Genomic DNA, 20,432 nt, shown 5'->3' with positions numbered 1-20,432 from the left:
ACTTCAGGGTAATGCAGTAGCTTCAATGATCTCAACAATTTTTATATATACACAGAGAGGGAGTGAGACAGTATCCCCTCATACACAAATTGGGTTGAAAATATTCAAACCATTATATAGTCTTAAAAACAGTCCTTAAAGCTAATCAGCCATGAGGTTGAACAAAGGATGGAACAATCATACCGAGAACAGAATATTTGTGTTGTCTTGGTTTACAGCATTTGTTGTTGTCGTAGTTTTAAGCTCTTTTTCCACAGACTTGCCCTCACCGGCTCACCTACAATTAGTAGAAGCACAATGACCACAAAATAAACCAGTGAGATGCCTCTAATTGCCAAGTATGTGACTCTGTTATTTCATGCTAAGATCTCTCCATACCTTGGCCATTTTTTAGACATCTAATATGCAAAAGAACAATCTTTTAAAATTCGTACACAGGAGTTGAAAAACTGTATATGTGCAACAACAACTCGCGCACAAATAGGTTGAACAACTAAGCATGGAGAAAATCCATCGCTGAATTTTTCCAGATTGAAGATTCGTACCACAAAAATAAACTAAAAATATCGAACCTAACCTCAGTAAGCAACTGAGTGAAACATTAGAAACAGATCAAACACACAAGACACAAAGTCGTAATTTATTTAATTGATACAATTAGGAACAAATCTTCACTTCAATGTTATCACCCTTCATTGTGAGAAGTGACACACCAAAAATGCCTCCACCAAGATCAAAGATGAAAACATTCCGCTTACCAACAAGATTGGCTATCTTCTAAATTTTGGCAAAGATTGATCACATCCAGTTAACAGTATCCTCCTAATGTGAATGTTATTGTAGTGAATAACATCTTATTTCTTTAAAAAAAGTCGAAGATATGTACTCAATCATCCAACACCCAAACCCAGATAAATTCATGAACTGATAGATCACTAGTGTACTATTTAGCAAGTGATGGATTTTGAGTTCAGGGATAAATTCCGGAAATCCTAGCAACTGTCTAAGTCAAGCTCAGTAAAAATTAAAACATGTCCAACACAAAATAGTTCAACGAAAATATTTATAGTTAATTTGATCATAAAGGTTTTCATTTAGCCCAAACAAAATGACAATTCAACACAATAAAAACTTAGGACTGATAAGAACTAGCCATCCATGGCTATAATGGGTTCAAAGATGCTCTTAAGATCCTCCAAACAATCCACAAACACATCTTCATCCTGCTGATAATCATCATCAAGCAGATTTCTGGCTTTCGCAATTGCAGAATTGATCTTCTCCTTCTCTTCTGATGAGAGCTTTGCATAGATATTCTTGTTCTTCAAAGTATGCCTCATATCATAAACATAATCATCCAAAGCTTTCATTGCATTGACCTTGATAAGGTACTTTTTATCTTCAGCCTGGTATATCTCAGCTTCTTTAATCAATCTTTCAATTTCTTCAAGTGACATTCTTTCTTTATCATTGGAAATGGTAATCTCATTCTTATTACTAGTGACTTTTTCCTCAGCAGAAACAGTTAGAATGCCATTTTCATCTATAGCAAAGCATACATCTAACGGATGGCCACGAGGAGCTGGAGGAAAACCAGAAAGCCAAAAAAGACCAAGCTTATTGTTATCACTCGCTCTTGCTCTCTCGCCCTCATAAACATTAATTGAGACACTATCTACATTATCTTTAGGTGTAGTGAATATTTTTTGCCTCTTGATAGGAATGGTAGTGTTCCTAGGAATCACCACACTCATTAAATTTATACGGATCGCTATACCAAGAGATAGCGGTGTAACATCCAACAGCTTCAATTTTGGAACATTTTTAATGCCTTCAGTCAACAGAGCAGCCTGGACAGCTGCACCACAAGCAACTGCCTCATCTGGATTAATGCTCTTGCACAGATCCTTCCCATTGAAAAAATCCTGCAATAGTTGCTGCACTTTTGGAATCCTAGAACAGCCACCAACAAGGACAACATCATGTATACTACTCTTGGCCATCTTAGCATCATTAAGACACTTATCTACAGTCTCCATACACTCTTCAAAAAGTTCCATATTCATTTTCTCAAACCTTCCACGAGAGATTGAAAAACAGAAATCAATGCCTTGGATTAGAGTGTAAGTTTCTAACAAATAAGGATTTATTCCTAACCACATGCTTTTCTACCCATATAGAAAATAGGAGCATAATCCTAAACCACACTTGATTAACTCATACCCGAAAAACATGATGAAGATCTAGAGCGGAAGCGTACCTGAATGAGCCATGGGAATCGCTGAAGGATCTGGGGTTGTGATCTTCCAATTGTAGATCACCCTTAGGGTTTCCTGATGTTTTCCTCTGATGGAGATGAGGAGAAACTTTTCACGTTACTGTGTTGTCTACAATTGGGGACCATAACCCTATAAGTAACTGCATCAGTTACAATTCTGTTTTCAATATTTCTAATTTGGCCCCTCATCAAATTAGAATATTGCCTTATGGTATCCGCACAATACATTTTCATAACACATATGCCCTTAGCCATAAGATCAATATTAAATAGACCACTTTAGTTTTGGCTAATTAAATAATGGCCCTAACACAATTAAAAGTTACATTTGTGACCCAAAATTCTAACAATCTCCCACTGGTCACATATGTAACTCTACACATGTGTTAGACTTTATGAGCTCAAAAATGCCATTATATACCTTAAGCATATCCAAATAATCTCGTCCATTAGCCATGCCAGTACATAGAACCAAAGTGATTTTCGTTATATCAATCATAACTAAACCCATCAATGATTACTAGTACTGACATAACTAAATGACATAGATTCATTATGAAATGTGCAGCATGAAAATCACAAGAAAGTGGCCTGTACTTGTCAATTTTCAACTGGTCCTACTTTACTTTAGTGAGATCATTCAATAACCTTATTGTACAAAGCATAAATAACAGAATATCAAACTTTATAATTAACCAAAAAAATATCCAAATACTAGAGTATGCATGCATAATACCAAACATAGAACACATAATTTATATATGAGTAACTCCCACTAAACTAAGCATTCCTCACACTGCAAAACACCCATGTGAGCAGTGTGCTCATGAAAGACCTTAGGCGGAAGACCTTTTATAAGAGGATCCGCTATCATGGAGTTTGTCCCTATGTGTTCTATAGAAATCTGTCCACTTTGTACCCTTTCCTTAACAACTAGGAACTTGATGTCAATATGTTTTGACTTGGTCGAGCTCCTATTATTGTTGGAAAATAAGACGGCTGATTTATTGTCACAGTATAACTTAAGCGGTCTTTCAATTCCTTCCACAATTCGCAGCCCAGTGACAAGATTCCTCAGCTAAATACCATGGTTAGATGCCTCAAAACATGCTACAAATTCTGCTGCCATGGTGGATGAAGCTATGAGAGTTTTCTTGGCACTATGCCAAGAAACTGCACCACCAGCCAACATGTAGATATAGCCTGAAGTGGATCTCTTACTATCTTGGCATCCAGCAAAATCAGAGTCAGAATATCCAATGATCTCCAATTGGTCTGACCTCCTATATGTGAGCATATAATCTTTTGTTCTCTGTAAATACCTCATAACCCTTTTGGCTGCTTTCCAATGATCCATTCCTGGATTGCTCAAATATCTGCCTAACATCCCAACTATGAACGCTATATCTGGACGCGTACAAACTTGGACATACATAAGACTCCCTACAGCTGATGCATAAGGAATCTTTTGCATTTCCTGAATTTCTAAGTTTCCTTTTGGGCATTGACTGAGACTAAATTTATCTCCCTTAGCAACTGGAGTATCCCCTGATGTACAATTCTGCATGCCAAACCTTTTAAGTACCTTTTCGATATAGCTCCTTTGTGACAATCTCAGAATACCCCGAGATCGGTCTCGGTGTATCTGAATTCCTAATACAAAGGAAGCGTCACCAAGATCTTTCATTTCAAATTTTCTTGATAGAAATCTCTTGGTTTCGTGCAACATGCCTATATCATTAGTGGCAAGCAGTATGTCATTATTATACAGAACCAGGAAAATATATTTGCTCCCACTAAATTTGTGATACACACAATCTTCAACAACATTCACCTCAAAACCGAATGAGAGAATTACTTCATGAAATTTGTGGTACCACTGACGAGATGCCTGCTTTAGTCCATAAATGGATTTTGTCAATTTGCAAACCGTATTCTTTGGGTCTCCTGACACAAAGTTTTCTGGTTGCACCATATAGATTGTCTCATCAATGTTTCCATTGAGAAACGCTGTCTTGACATCCATTTGATGGAGTTCCAAATCATAATGTGCAACAAGAGCCATGATTGTCCTAAAAGAGTCTTTCGATGAAACCAGAGAGAAAGTCTCTTTAAAGTCAATCCCTTCCTTTTGAGTATAACCCTTAGCCACATGACGAGCCTTATACCTCTCCACATTACCATTAGAATCCCGCTTGGTCTTAAATATCCATTTGCAACCAATGGGTTTCACACCTTCCGGTAATGGGACAAGTTCCCAAACCTTATTGTCTTGCATGGACTTATACTCTTTCTTCATTGCTTCAATCCACTTTTCAGAGTTGGAATCCTGCATGGCTTGCTGGAAGTTGATTGGATCAGCTTCCATCATACCATTATTTTCCTCATGTTCTTGGAGAAAGACTATGTAATCATCTGGAATAGCATTTCTCTTTTCTCTAGTGGATCTCCGCAAAGGTATTGGTTCTTGTAACAGTTGTTCTTGAGGATCTTGAGTTTGTTCTTCATGAACCACCATATCATCTTGAGTAGGAGGAGGTTCAACAACAATGTCTTGTAGAGGTTCCGTACTTGCTTCATCAGAAGCAACTGTATGAATCGGTTTTGGAATTGTTACCGACTCTTCCTCTAAAACAAAGTCCCTAATCTCATTCTCCCCTCCAAACTCAATTTCCTCAAAGAACATGGCTGTTCCCGTCTATAAAAAAATTGTCTTTAATTTGGGATCATAAAATTTATAGCCCCTGAATCTTTCAGAATAACCAATAAAGTAGCTGCTCACTGTTCGGGAGTCCAATTTCTTTTCATTTGGCCTATAAGGCCTTGCCTCAGCTGGACATCCTCATACATGAAAATGTTTCAAACTAGGCTTTCGCCCAGTCAAAGCTCATAAGGTGTTTTGGCAGCTGCCTTAGTTGGCACTCTATTTAGAATGTAAGCTGCAGTCTTTAGTGCCTCTCCCAGAGTGACTCTGGCAAAGTAGAATGACAAATCATACTCCTTACCATATTCTTAAGAGTCCGATTACGTCTTTCACCCACACCATTCATGCTAGGTGACCCTGGCATGGTGTATTGTGGGACGATTCCACATTCAGAGATTCACTATAGGTAGCTACAGTGTCAGCAAATATAGATTATCATATCCCATAAGTGGACCGGTTCCAACAATATTTGAGTTAAAAGACAACTTGAATTTATTGTTTCCAAATGAACATAAATAACCAGATTTGTCCATATAAGAAACTGAAACCAAATTCCGTTTAAATGACGGTACCACAAAAGTGTCTTTCAAATCCAAATAAGATCCAGTACACAATAATAATCTAAAATGACCTGTAGATGCCACCTCCACCGACTTTCCATCTCCAACATAAATGTATCTTTCAACATCATTTGGCTTTCGGTAGTTCAGGCAACCTTTTCCTTGCACGCCAAGCGTGATATTTAGGACATTTCTTTTTCACATGTCCAGACACATTGGAAAAGAAATAATTATCATCATGTTCCTGTTTCTTTTGTGCTGGAGCATTAGCAGCTTCATTCTTGGGCTCAACATTTTTCTTTCTTTTGCCCTTGTCTTTAGAGGTGCTAACAAAATGAGCACTTTCTTTCCTATCTTGCTTCAACATTTCCTCTTCTTGCACACAAAATGAAATGAGCTCGTTAAGAGATCATTTCTCATTTTGACAGTTATAGGATATCTTAAACTGACTGAATTGTGCAGGAAGAGAAAACAATACTAAATGAATGAGCAAGTCATCCGACAGCTCAAGCTTAAGCGCCTTAAGTTTTGAAGCAATATTTGCCATGCCCATAATGTATTCCCTTATATTTCCTTTGCCCTGATATTTCATGGAAATCAAGTTCTGAAGAAGAGTACTTGTTTCCGCCTTATCGCTTTTTGCAAAGCGCTTTTCAATTTCAGCAAGGAAATCTTTTGCACCTTTTATCTCTTCCGAGATAGTACCGCTAAAGACCTCAGGAATGCCGCGCCTAATGATCATAAGACTCATGCGATTGGAGCGATTCCACTTCTCATAATCTTTCCTCTGTTCAGAGGTACTAGATTCCATAGGAGAAGCAGGTTTCTCCACCCTTAGTGCAAGGTCAAGATCCATGCAGCCAAGAACAATTTCCATGTTCTCTTTCCAGTCCTTAAAATTTGTTCCATTAAGGATCGGAACCGAAATTTAGATTAGCAGATTTCGAACCAATAGTAGCTGAATGTAGAACAAAATAGATACTATAAATATGCTCATATCATAAAATATAGAATCATCAATATGTTCAAATAATGGCATAACCCATCTCAAGATACCTAGTGCACCATCAATATCATGTTTTTTGACAGTAATACTAATTGCTAGTGGTACTCTTGTTGTAATGATCAAACATTGATAATAAATCATGTCAAATAACAAACCCTTCTTTGGATTGATTTATCATTCACATGTAAACCCTTAAAATTATCACATGTTTATCATCACAGGTGTGTATGAAATCCGGCCAAGCATTAACTTTTCCTTTGGGGTCCATTAATACTCGCATGGATAAACATACACACGCACAAACTTTTAATATTTCTTATGAGCAATCTCCATAAAAAGAGGTCACTTTTGTGACTTTCTTATTTTAATTGACTCATTTAAAATATTAAACAATTGTATAAAAAATACAAACCATAGCCAAAATTTGAACGCACACTAATAATTTTCCAGAATCTTTCGATATAACCATATTGGAAACAAATTTCTCTTGCCCAAGATTATACTAACAAATACTAAGAATTTAGTATCAATTTAATATCATCAGAGAGCAGCAGACATACAGTTTTCCTTTTCTTGTTGATTTTGATTTTAATCAAACCATAAAACAAAACAAAACGGCAATCTAGAATATGGTTTCTGAATTGCAAACAAAAGTTGCAGCTTAAATCATATACTGCATGAACAGTATGAACAAATTGCAGGAACCGAAACTGAATTTAGATCATTGGCTTTCTACAGCAATGAATTTTCATGTTGCATTCTATAGCATATAAATCAACAAGCATTTCCAAAATTCATTCAACAAGCATCAATGAAAGTTATCACTGCAGCATATATATATTACGTGAATATCAAAAACGGTTATTGATATCAATATGTGAATATCAATATCTAAATTCAACAACGAACTGTTTTAGAAAAAAAAACATGCATCCAACAGTTTCGTTTAACATATATATGATACGTTAATGTCAAAATTTTGACACACATGGATAACCAATAAATAATTCACCAAGATAACTCACCGAAGCAGCAATCACGAAACTATAACCCAAACACCAATTCTCATGAAACTGAATGAGTATAATTTCAAATAACACAAAATTGAAAACCTAATTTCAAGAATTACCAAATTCATACATGAATTAGGTATGGGTGGCTCTGATACCACTTGTAAGTTTCTAACAAATAAGGATTTATTCCTAACCACATCCTTTTCTACCCATATAGAAAATAGGAGCATAATCCTAAACCACACTTGATTAACTCATACCCGAAAAACATGATGAAGATCTAGAGCGGAAGCGTACCTGAATGAGCCATGGGAATCGCTGAAGGATCTGGGGTTGTGATCTTCCAATTGTAGATCACCCTTAGGGTTTCCTGATGTTTTCCTCTGATGGGGATGAGGAGAAACTTTTCACGTTACTGTGTTGTCTACAATTGGGGACCATAACCCTATAAGTAACTGCATCAGTTACAATTCTGTTTTCAATATTTCTAATTTGGCCCCTCATCAAATTAGAATATTGCCTTATGGTATCCGCACAATACATTTTCATAACACATATGCCCTTAGCCATAAGATCAATATTAAATAGACCACTTTAGTTTTGGCTAATTAAATAATGGCCCTAACACAATTAAAAGTTACATTTGTGACCCAAAATTCTAACATAGAGCATCTATCTCAACGGTGGTTTCAACAGCAAAACTAAGTGTCCTTTTCGCCCTCTCACATGCGGCTCTCAACCTTCTCAAAGCTCTTGGATTTCCAGTTATGTCAACTTTGTTCTTGTTCTTGAACTCCTTTACAAAATAGTCCACCATTCTGTTATCAAAGTCGGCTCCCCCAAGATGAGTGTTCCCAGCCGTGGCCCTAACTTGGAAGACCTTATCCTTAATTGTAAGGATAGACACATCAAAAGTACCTCCACCAAGATCAAACACAAAAATATTTCGCTCTTCAACACCACAGTTACTTCTCTTGTCAAGGCCATACGCAAGAGCTGCAGCAGTAGGTTCCTTGATTATCCGCATAACATTTAGGCCAGCAAAGGTACCAGCATCTATCGTGGCTTTTCGCTGCGAATCACTCAGTAATGACAGCATTCTTCACCGGCGATTCCAAATATGCCTCCACACTCTCCCGCATCTTCGTGAGGACCATCGACGAGATTTCCTCAGCTGAAAGGCATTCTCCTGTCCTTGGTACTTAACAAGGATCATAGGCCTGTCATTAACACCAGCAATGACCTTGAATGGCCACAAAATTAAATCTTTTTGAACCAAAGGGTCACTAAATTTTCTACCAATTAATCTCTTTGCATCTGAAGAAATATAGTACAACAATGTATCATCATTCATGCACTATAGTCCAAGTGCATGAATGAATGATAGTCCAAGTGCATGAATAAATCCGGGATAATTCCCAAGAACATATTTCGACACTGTAACCCTTTTTCGAGGTGGTAAAGCAGCATTAGCAAAGAAGTTGAGAGAAACCCGTTCAATCCACTTGGGCAAGAGAGTCAGAAAGGCCAGCGCAAACTGGCACGTCGGAAATGGAGGAAAACGCATATGCGTTTTCACCAACGTGTATACGAACTTGCTCCTCCCAGGTGGAAATACCAGTCTGGACTTCTTAGCCCGAGTCTCTCACTTCTCCTTTAGAACTCTTGCTGCTTTGTTTAAACTATCCCTAAAGTTAGTGGGATAGTACACCACCTCGAAGTACTCTTGGAAAGCTATAATCTCGGCTAAATGCATACCTCTGGATTTCGGCGCCGTCAGGTCCTTCTGCAAAGCACCAAAAGCAGCTGTCATTTTCTCGTAACAAACAACTATACGAGTCTCAATGGGGACACAATACCCGACCCACCAAGAGTCGAATTCTGGAGTCCCATAATTGATGGGCTCGTACTGGAAAGGCGAAATTTGAAAAGTACTAGAGTTTTAGTGCTCCAAGTTGATCCTAAAAAGCTTGATGGATTTGATGGTGTTGGGATGCAAGATGAACCCTTCAGTAAAAAGAGTTCGGGGAACCATCTGACACAAACCAAATTGCCTAGCAACTAGTTGCGGGTTATGATCAAAGAGGTTAAAATCCGACTTATTGAAACCGGCATAGAGGGCCTTGGAAGACAAGAAATCCTCCCAAATGCCACGGTGATCAGTTGCGACCCGGAGTCGAGAAAAGGGTAAGAAGTTATCAACCACAATGACCCATAAGAAGGTTGGGTATATGGACTCAATGAAGGGTGGTGGTCTTCTAATTTGTAAAGGAAAGTGAAAAAGTTCCTAAACTCCGCTTGGAAATTGGAGCTGTCAAAGGTTGGCGTAAAAAAGAGAAGACAGTGAGCGTCGATTTCAAAAGGACCCTGAAAAGAGGTGTCGGAATCCCGTCGAAATTCAGGGCCAGAAATGGCAACAAGCCAGAATTGCAAGAGCCACATAGGGCCAGAAATCGAGAAAGCCCCATCAAGTTGAGGTTGACGGAGAAGCTCGACAGCTTCACTAAGGGACTCGTAAATTTTTCTAAGGACCATTTGGCCCAGACCAATTGGCGTCCCTTCATGAATCAGGGTGTCTAAGGGCAAAAGCTTGACGGGAACCTTCAAGGATTTGGTGCAAAAAACATGGGTTGAAAGCCAAAAGAGCAAGAAAGCGAGAAGTTCTTGGTCGGTTGATGACCCGAGATTTAGAGCTATTTTCCTAGTTTATTGTCATTTAGTTTAAATATTTTTTAGGATATTTTGGTCATTTTAGGACACATTAGAAGTAATTCATGCATTTTAATATTTTAAATATGTTTTAGTTATTTTTATAGTTTATATATTATTTTTATGGATTTATTAGGATTATAAGTATTTTTATCTTTTATTTATTTTCTGTTATTATCTTCTAATGATTTTATTTTATTTTTATTGTTGTTTTAGGGGAAGATTTGGAAAAGATAGAGAAAATTCGGAATTAAAAAAAGAATTCTGGAGGCTGGAATTATGTGCCGCGCGACCGCGCGAAGTTACCGTGTACTCCTGGTGCGATCGCGCCACTTGTCAGCTCACTGGAAAAAGACGCACCAGATTTCGCGCCATTTAGGCTTACCGCGCGTGCAACCGCACCAGATCATTCCTCAGGAGAAAAGGACAAAAACGTGGCTCTGATTCCCTGCTGCGCGCACATGCTGTTACGGTGCACTAGCACCCATGTGCACCACCTGATCCGCATCAGACGTCAGGAATTGCGAGGGTGCATGTTCTTAAGCTGCACCCCGCCACACTGGATCTCAGCCCCACCAGAACGTAGAAAACACTATAAATAGCGTTTTAAACCTAATTTTTCATGTTCTTTGCACCCTTGGACGAATTTGAGCAAGCCAGAGACCCAATTTTGGTTCTTGAAGGAATTTTTCCAGGTTTTCTTTGATCTTCTATGTGTTTCTTCTTAGATTTTGAATTATTCCTCATGTCTATGAGGAACTAATTCTCTTTAGCACTTGGGATGCCTAGTCTTTTTGATCTTATGCTTTAATTTGTACTTTGGTTGTGTGATGAATTCCTATTACAATCTATGAATTCCGTTTCAGTTTTAATTCTATTTGATTGCAAGCCAATACCTTACTAATTTCTGTGAGACTTGGAAGAGTGATTAGAAATTAGGGATTTAAGGGAACGGAATTTATTAACTTTTCTCTACGACCTTAGGAATGAGGGTAGGAGATAATAGTGGTGGCCGGAATTATAATTTTATCTTTAATCTGTTGGTTTAGGTGCTCGTAACACAGACTTAATATTCAGATTAAAAGTCTTTCTTGTTTAAGGAATTAGCAAGTTAAGAACTTAGGCTAGATCACCATAGAGAGTAATTTTTATTTCACACAAACAAGTTTGATTAGGCATAAGTGATAATTGGCGAAGCTAATCCAGGTGCTATTTTTCCAAATTAAGTTTCACAAATTATATTAGCTTTCTCATTTTTCCCTGCAATTGAACAATTAAATCAAATCCCCCAATCTTATTTTACTTTTGCTTACTAAATCATAGAACTAGTCTTAATCGATAATTGAACACAATCCCTTGGGTACGATATCTTTTATATTACTACGGGCAAATCTGTATACTTGCAGATTGGCTTATCATCGGTAACAGGGCCGGAACCATGATTGTGGAGCTTGATGAAGTGGAAAAGTTGAAGTCATTCCCTGGCTTGGCTTTCAGCGTGATCGGAGTTTTCGGCTCAAGATCGTGATAAAGAAGGCCACCCGGACGAAGTCCCGTAATGGCGGCCACGTCGAGAAGAGTGGGGTAATCATTCCAAAAGGCACGTGAAAGTAGTTACTAGCTCTTTCCCAAAAGAAGAGAGCGCTTAAGAGCATAGCCACCGTGCGTATGTTCCGGAACCGCCTAACGAGGAAGAGAACTGCCATGCGTCGTTAGGCGGTTCCGGAACATACGCACGGTGGCTATGCTCTTAAGCGCTCTCTTCTTTTGGGAAAGAGCTAGTAACTACTTTCACGTGCCTTTTGGAATGATTACCCCACTCTTCTCGACGTGGCCGCCATTACGGGACTTCGTCCGGGTGGCCTTCTTTATCACGATCTTGAGCCGAAAACTCCGATCACGCTGAAAGCCAAGCCAGGGAATGACTTCAACTTTTCCAACTTCATCAAGCTCCACAATCCTGGTTCCGGCCCTGTTACCGACCAAGAACATCTCGCTTTCTTGCTCTTTTGGCTTTCAGCCCATGTTTTTTGCACCAAATCCTTGAAGGTTCCCGTCAAGCTTTTGCCCTTAGACACCCTGATTCATGAAGGGACGCCAATTGGTCTGGGCCAGATGGTCCTTGGAAAACTTTACGAATCCCTTAGTGAAGCTGTCGAGCTTCTTCGTCAACCTCAACTTGATGGGGCTTTCTCGATTTCTGGCCCTATGTGGCTCTTGCAATTCTGGCTTGTAGCTATTTCTGGCCCTGAATTTCGACGGGATTCCGACACCCCTTTTCAGGGTCCTTTTGAAATCGACGCTCACCGTCTTCTCTTTTTTACGCCAACCTTTGACAGCTCCAATTTCCAAGCGGAGTTTAGGAACTTTTTCACTTTCCTTTACAAATTAGAAGACCACCACCCTTCATTGAGTCCAAATACCCAACCTTCTTATGGGTCATTGTGGTTGAGAACTTCTTACCCTTTTCTCGACTCCGGGTCACAACTGATAACCGTGGCATTTGGGAGGATTTCTTGTCTTCCAAAGCCCTCTATGTCGGTTTCAATAAGTCGGATTTTAACCTCTTTGATCATAACCCGCAACTAGTTGCTAGGCAATTTGGTTTGTGTCAGATGGTGCCCCGAACTCTTTTTACTGAAGGGTTCATCTTGTATCCCAACACCATCAAATCCATCAAGCTTTTTAGGATCAACTTGGAGCACTACAACTCTAGTACTTTTTAAATTTCGCCTTTCCAGTACGAGCCCATCAATTATGGGACTCCAGAATTCGACTCTTGGTGGGTCGGGTATTGTGTCCCCATTGAGACTCGTATAGTTGTTTGTTACGAGAAAATGACAACTGCTTTTGGTGCTTTGCAGAAGGACCCGGCTGCGCCGAAATCCAGAGGTATGAATTTAGCCAAGATTAGAGCTTTCCAAGAGTACTTTGAGGTGGTGTACTATCCCACTAACTTTAGGGATAGTTTAAACAAAGCAGCAAGAGTTCTAAAGGAGAAGTGGGAGACTCGGGCTAAGAAGTCCAGACTCGTATTTCCACCTGGGAGGAGCAAGTTCGTATACACGTTGGTGAAAACGCATACGCCTTTTCCTCCATTTCCGACGTGCCAATTTGCGCTGGCTTTTCAGACTATCTTGCCCAAGTGGATTGAACGGGTTTCTCTCAACTTCTTTGCTAATGCTGCTTTACCACCTCGAAAAAAGGGTTACAGTGTCGAAATATGTTCTTGGGAATTATCCCGGGTTTATTCATGCACTTGGACTATCATTCATTCATGCACTTGGACTATCATCATTCATGCACTATAGTCCAAGTGCATGAATGATCGTAAATTTTGGCCTTATTTTGAAGGATGCATTGGTGCTATAGATGGAACACATATACCTGCCATTATTCCCACCAAAGATCAAGTTCGCTATATCGGTAGAAAGGGATATCCAACATAGAATGTCATGTTAGTGTGCAACTTTGACATGTTGATCACTTTTGTTGTTGTCGGTTGGCCTGGTACTGCACATGATACACGCATTCTTTCATCAGCTATTGAAGAAATGAAAAATGTGTTTCCTCACCCTCCTCAAGGTATATAAGAACTTATCTTTTTAACATTGATTTGTTATTTTTATATTTTTTAACATTTTCTTTTTAATGATAAAATATTTTAAAATCTAGGAAAGTATTATCTTGTGGATGCTGGATACCCAAACATGAAAGGTTATCTAGCACCAGACAAGGGTGAGAGATATCACATTCCTGATTTTAGAGCTGGTAGTTAAGCAGAAGGTTTTCAAGAAATATTCAACCATGCACATTCTTCATTGAGAAATGTCATTGAACGAACAATTGGGGTATGGAAGAAAAGATGGCATATCTTATGTGATATGAGACCATATTCATTGATCAAACAACAGAAGATTATAGTTGCAACAACAGCACTTCATAATTTTATTCGAATATGTGGTGTTGAAGATGAAGAATTTAACAAGTGTGATAGTGTTCCAGGATACATGACCAAGTGTGAAGAAGAAAGGAACATTGATGAACATACGAGTTCATATAATTCTATAAGAGCAACAGATGGTGTCATGGATAGAGTTAGAAATCAAATAGTAGTTGGATTGGTAGAAAATAGAAATCGTTAACTTATGAATTCTTTGAATAGATCTGTGGCTTATAATTTTTCGGTGATTTATGGTTTGCTCACGTGTTACTTATTAAACACTTATGATTTTTTATGGATTTGTGTCTTTTGATTTATTGTTGGCATGTCTTTTATTTTAATTGTGTTGAAAATAACATATAAGTCTGTGATAAAATTTATCTTTATGTCGTAAAAATAAATTACTAGCTAAAATAAATTTATATTTATTGATATAAAAAATAAAAATGTAAGTATGAAACTTTTTAAAAGAGTTTTACCAAACAACATTTAACTTAAAAGTAGCTTTTAAGTTATATAAAAATCAAAATTGACAAACAGCTTCTTCTGACTTTTTTTAAAAGCTCTTGTTTTTATCTTTAACTTAAAAGTATCTTTTAAGTCCGAAATAAGCTGGGCTAAACGAAGCCTAGTGTTTGGCCCAACTTATTTTAGACTTTTAAGTAAAAGTTGGGCCAAACACAATCTTTAAAAATCTCTAAAATTTTAAGTAACTTATTTTTTACAACATAAAATGAAAATAAGTAGTAACTTTTAAGAAAAAGTAAGGGAGATGAGCTTTTTACTTTTAAGTAACTTATTTGTGCTTTTTACTCTGAGTTGTTTCTAATGTCTTCCCAAAACAGGGTTTTGGTTTCTTCCATATCTATCTTCCCCGATCTGCATTACAAACAGCAACAGATCAACTGAAGTCTCCGCTTGCCGTCGCGGATCTCGGTGACGTCTTCTTCCCAATCTGCATCTAAAATAGCTACAACAACAACCTATCTCTCCGCTCGCCGCCATGGATGTCGGCAGCGTCTTCTTCCCCAATCTGCATATCAAATAGTTATGGCAGCAACCCAAGTCCACTACAGCGGCGATGGATGGTTTGGAATGATGTACTGCAAGTTTAGCACTTACAGTTTACTTTACATAAGGGTAATTACAAAGCCAGCTTCACTATGTTCATAGTTACCAACAGTACCCTTTGGGTCTTTGTTGTGGGTGTTGAGGGGCCAATTGAAGGGTTTAGCTTGTGTGAGATGGTGTTGTTTGAAATTGAAATCAATTTCTGTGATCAGGGAAGGATCATTCGTGGTACCTATATTGAAGCTTGCCTCTGGTACTATGGGTTCCCCACGTGGTTTCTCAATCACAAAAGCTTCGCCCCTATGTTTTGAAGATTGTTGGAGTCCAAGATTGTTAGATGTTTACAAGTTCTTAATAAAATCATTTTTTTTTTAAATGTTTTACCAAACACTTTTTAACTTAAAAGTCTCTTTTAAGTTATAAAAAAAGAAAACGGTCAAACAACTTCTAACTTTTTTTAAGGTCTTATTTTTATCTTTTACTTTAAAGTAACTTTAAAGTTAAAAAAAAAGTCGGGTCAAATACTACCTAATTTATTTCTTGACTACATGTGTCTGCTGTAGTTATTCCATTCCTAAGACCATCTACAATCGTTTCAACATTCAACACTCTCAACACTCCACTTTTTCTCTTCCCAACACTCCACACCACCTTCTTTCTCTAGTTCAACACTTCATTCAACTTTTACCCACTCCAATGATTTTTCATTCAACCCTCTACCCCACCACTTTTTTTATTTCATATTTTGATTTAATTTTATATTTTTCTTTTTATGATTTCATAAAATTAAAATTTTCGATAAAAATTAAATTAAATAAACTATTATCGATTTAATTTAATTTAATGTTTTTTTTATTTTTTTAAATTAATTAAATTAACGTAATATTTTTTTAACGTAAATTAAATTAAAACACTTAACAATTTAATATTTTTTTAAAAAAATATACACAATAATTTATTTTATTTTATTAACTTCAAATGGAAGAAAAGAAACTAAGCACACAATAATATATTTTATTTGCTTAACTTAAAATGCAAGACAACAAACTAAGCACACAATAATATATTTAATTTTCTTAGTTGGGATTTTGGTTTCTAAATGAGTTAGAAGAATTATGGGTGTTGAAATGGTAATTGTTGGGATCCATTTCAAAGCAAAGGGGATAATAGAAAGATAATAAGATGATGGAAAACTTGGTTTTTTTTTTTGTGTTCAAATCAAACGAATCAAGTATCTATTTATAGAGAAAAAAATCATGAATTTTGGTAAAAAAATTATATTTTTAAATTTTTTTTTGAATGAAATAATTGAGTTGGAAAGATTAGGATAAACGAAAATCGCCCGGACCAATCAAACAACGCCACGTGTCCAACTGCAGCGCCTCCCTCTCTCCTCTGACGCGTGTGTGGCACGCGCCTGTCGATGCCCAACCAGGGCGTGCCACGCGTCCCACCTGCAGCGCCCACGGGTCCCACATGCAACCCACCTGACACGTTACGCGCCTTGTCGGCGCATGTGTGGCACGCGCCTGTTGGTCACCAACCAGGGCGTGCCACGTGGCTCCGGATGCAGGTTTAAGCTGTGTTGAATTTTTTCAACTTCTATCTCTCCCTTTCAACTTTCAACACTTGTTTTAAACACCATTGCACACACATTTCAACATTAAACATACCAACTTCAACACCATTGTAGATGGTCTAATATTCTCTTCTATGTATTTACTCCCTTCCTTATATATTTCATTGTATCCCATTGATTGTGGATCACGACTATCAAGCCTTAGATAACTTGAAGGACATTTTTGTTATCTGATAGACTTCTTCCCCTTTGAAAAAGAACAAATCCTCAAGATACCCCTCCCCTTGATCCAAACCTCTGATAGACTAATGTGGTGCAACTCCAAGAATGGAGACTACTATGTGAGGTCAGGCCACCATCTCCTCCATACGTAGCATAACGTGGCAGCCCCCTCCCCCTCCTCTGCAGATAACTTCTGGTCTGATTTATGGGAAACCAAAACCCTCCCCCGATGCAAGGAACTTGTGTGGCGGGCTACTAACAAAGCTCTTCCAGTGATGCTGAACTTGTCTAGACGAGGGATCATGGTTGGTTTGACCTGCCCCATGTGCGGTGAAGAAACTGAGTCTACTATGCATGCCCTCTTAACCTGCCCTGAAGCAAAAGGCATATGGTTTCTGTCCCCCCCCCCTTGGTCTTCGTACCCTGACCAAACCTTCCAGGGGTGGCTGCAATCTTTGCTGGCTTCGCTTCCTGAGGAAGGAACCCAATGAGCTTTTAGCCTGATTTGGGCCATTTGGAAGAGAAGGAACTTCTGACTCTTTGAGCATAAGAAGTTGTCTCCCATGCAGGTAGTCAATCAGGCCTCTATGATGCTAATCCCAGAGGAAAAATGTGAACAACAACAAGCCAACAACCCTACAGCTATTCCCCCTCGTTGGAAGCCTCCTCCTAGGAATGTCATCAAAGCAAATTTTGATGCCTCTATCCGTGAGGTTGAGGGCACAGGTCTAGGAGTTATCTTCCGTAATCACCTGGGAATTTCCATGGCTGCTGGAGCACACTTTATTCCCTCCACTTTCGATCCTGAGATCGCAGAAGCGTTGGCCTTCCACTGGAGCTTGACACTGGCAAAGAACCTGGGATTCCAGGAGATTGAGTTTGAAATTGATTGCCTGAACCTCTTTCAAGCTTAGAAGAGAGCGGTCCCTTTCAACAACAACCTGGCCTCGATTGTACAAGATTGAAGATCCCTTTCTTCCAGCTTTCATAATTGTAATCTTTCTAATTGTCGTAGGACTGCTAACATTGTAGCTGATCATATTGCTCACATAGCTTTTAGTTACTAGGATCATGTTTGGGTAGAACTTGATCCTCCTGGTACAACCCACTGGCTTAGACAAGAAGCTATATTTTGTACTTGTAATGAGGCTTCTACCTCTTAATTAATACAAGTATGAAACTTCAAAAAAAAGTAGGTTTTCCATTCTTTTGCACACATGTATTGTATTATATATATCTTCTTAGTTAATGAATAAAATATTAGAAACATTCACACTATTCTACAACAACAGACATATTATTTCTTTTGTTCTACTATCTTCTTAAGATGACATCAGAGCAAGATCCAAAAACCTCATCACACAGTGATCACACACCACCAAAAGAATCTCGCTCCAAACAATCCAAAGACAACAAAAGCAACAATTCTGGTATAGATCCATCAAACCCATACTATGTTCATCGTTATGATCACCCTGGTCACATGCTTGTTCCAACAAAGTTGAACAACACCAATTATCCAGAATGGAGTAAATCCATGATCCATACCCTCACAACCAAAAACAAAATCGGTTTTATTGATGGATCGATTCAACCACCTTCTGCAAAAGACCATCCGGCAGATTATGCTATCTGGAATCAATGCAACAACATGATTTTATCATGGCTCACTCATTCAGTAGAACCAAATTTAGCCAAAGGGGTTGTTCATGCTAAAACAACCCATCAAGTTTGGGAGGACTTCAAAGATCAATTTTCACAGAAAAATGCTCCAGCAATATATCAAATTCAAAATTCATTAGCATCTCTCTCTCTCAAGGAACCATGGGTGTCTCAACCTACTTCTCAAAACTCAGGCCTATATGATGAATTGGAGACATATCGCACTTTGCCCACTTGCAACCAGATGAAAGCACATAATGAACAAATGGAAGAAGATCGACTGATGCAGTTTCTCATCACTACAATTAAACATCATACCCAACCTTAATAATGCACTTCTGGCTCTTGTGAAGACACTCAGCGGCGAAGACACTACCCCTTCCGCCGAAGCAGCAACAGTGGTGTGACCAGATCCTATCCCACTCTTCCTCGAGGACGCAGGGAAGGAGATTGACTAGGCGCATCAGAGATCAAATCTGTCAATGTTGGAGAATTAGGTGCCTCTATTGCTAGAGGATAAGCAGCGACATCAATTTGATTGTCAATCGTATCCGGGTAAGGGCCACGGGTCGACCCGTCCGCTCCACTCAGCCATCCCACAACTAAAACCCCACCAGACTTTGTTAAAAGATTATTTTCCAATATGGGCCTAATATCACTTCCGGCCTTAAGGCCCAAATATTTTTTGTTCTTGCCTGTTAAACCCGTCAAACAAAATTGACCTAAGTCGTTGGACTGGGCGAGGCCCCAGGAGCCCCAGCCTTAGGCGCGGGACGAAACCAACACCTTTGGGCCCTTCGTCCCGAGGCCCAACTGACCCACTTGTGTATACAAAAGGCGCGAAGGCCCAACCCCACACCTATAAATAGGGAACGAGCACCAATTGTAAGGGACTCTTAGCTCATTTGGCAATAACAACATTGAAATTCAGCTATATTTTCTCTCTCTAAGCAGTTAAGAGCTCATCTCTCTAAAATCTCCGATCACATTCCACACACTCTTGGCACTATGCCTTCACTCTATGTTCTTGGCGAGAACAGTCGTTTAGCTAGCAAAATTGACCTAAGCCACTTCTCCATCCCAGGGTTGTGCAGAAGCTTATGGGCTAATAATAGGTAGTCCCTCATACCAGTATAGGTTACATTGAACCTCACTCCCCAAACTAATTTCAAAACATTTACCTATTAAAAGAGTACTTATGGAAGATGTCATTTATTAATTTAAAATTCAATTCTATTTACTATATTTAATATTTTATCTATGTGTATTAAAAGTTTTAAAATCAATAATTAATAAAATTATTTTTTATTCAATAAAGGTAATTAATACTGATTTACTCATAAATTTTTTATTTCCCTCTTATAAAAAATAGAAGTAATAGTTATTTGGAAATTTAAAACATTAATGGTTAATACAATGAATATTATAACGTGTCTTCAATGACTCATAAATATTTTCATTTATTTAAAACGCATAAATTTAAACTCATGTAAATTTAATATATTCAATGCTAAATTATATATTATAAGTTTTTAAATTTATAATTAGCATATTTAATAGTGTCAATTGTCATTCAATATAGCTAGTTATTGTTGGGTGTCAATTGTCATTCAATATAGCTAGTTATTGTTGGTGTACACATTAAAGTTTTTTCAATGGCACATTAATATTTCTATTATTATAAT

At 38.1% G+C, this 20,432-nt stretch overlaps 1 pseudogene; it reads right to left on the bottom strand.

Moving 5' to 3' along the window:
• Positions 1–977: 977 nt before the first annotated feature.
• LOC130744924 (heat shock 70 kDa protein 4-like) lies at positions 978–12,262 on the bottom strand (annotated as a pseudogene).
• Positions 12,263–20,432: the final 8,170 nt, after the last annotated feature.

The sequence above is a fragment of the Lotus japonicus genome, chromosome 3, assembly GCF_012489685.1.
Source record: "Lotus japonicus ecotype B-129 chromosome 3, LjGifu_v1.2".
In the NCBI taxonomy this organism is placed as follows: Eukaryota; Viridiplantae; Streptophyta; class Magnoliopsida; order Fabales; family Fabaceae; genus Lotus; species Lotus japonicus.
Note: the sequence above shows the minus strand (reverse complement) of the source record. Positions and strands in the feature narration are given on the sequence as shown.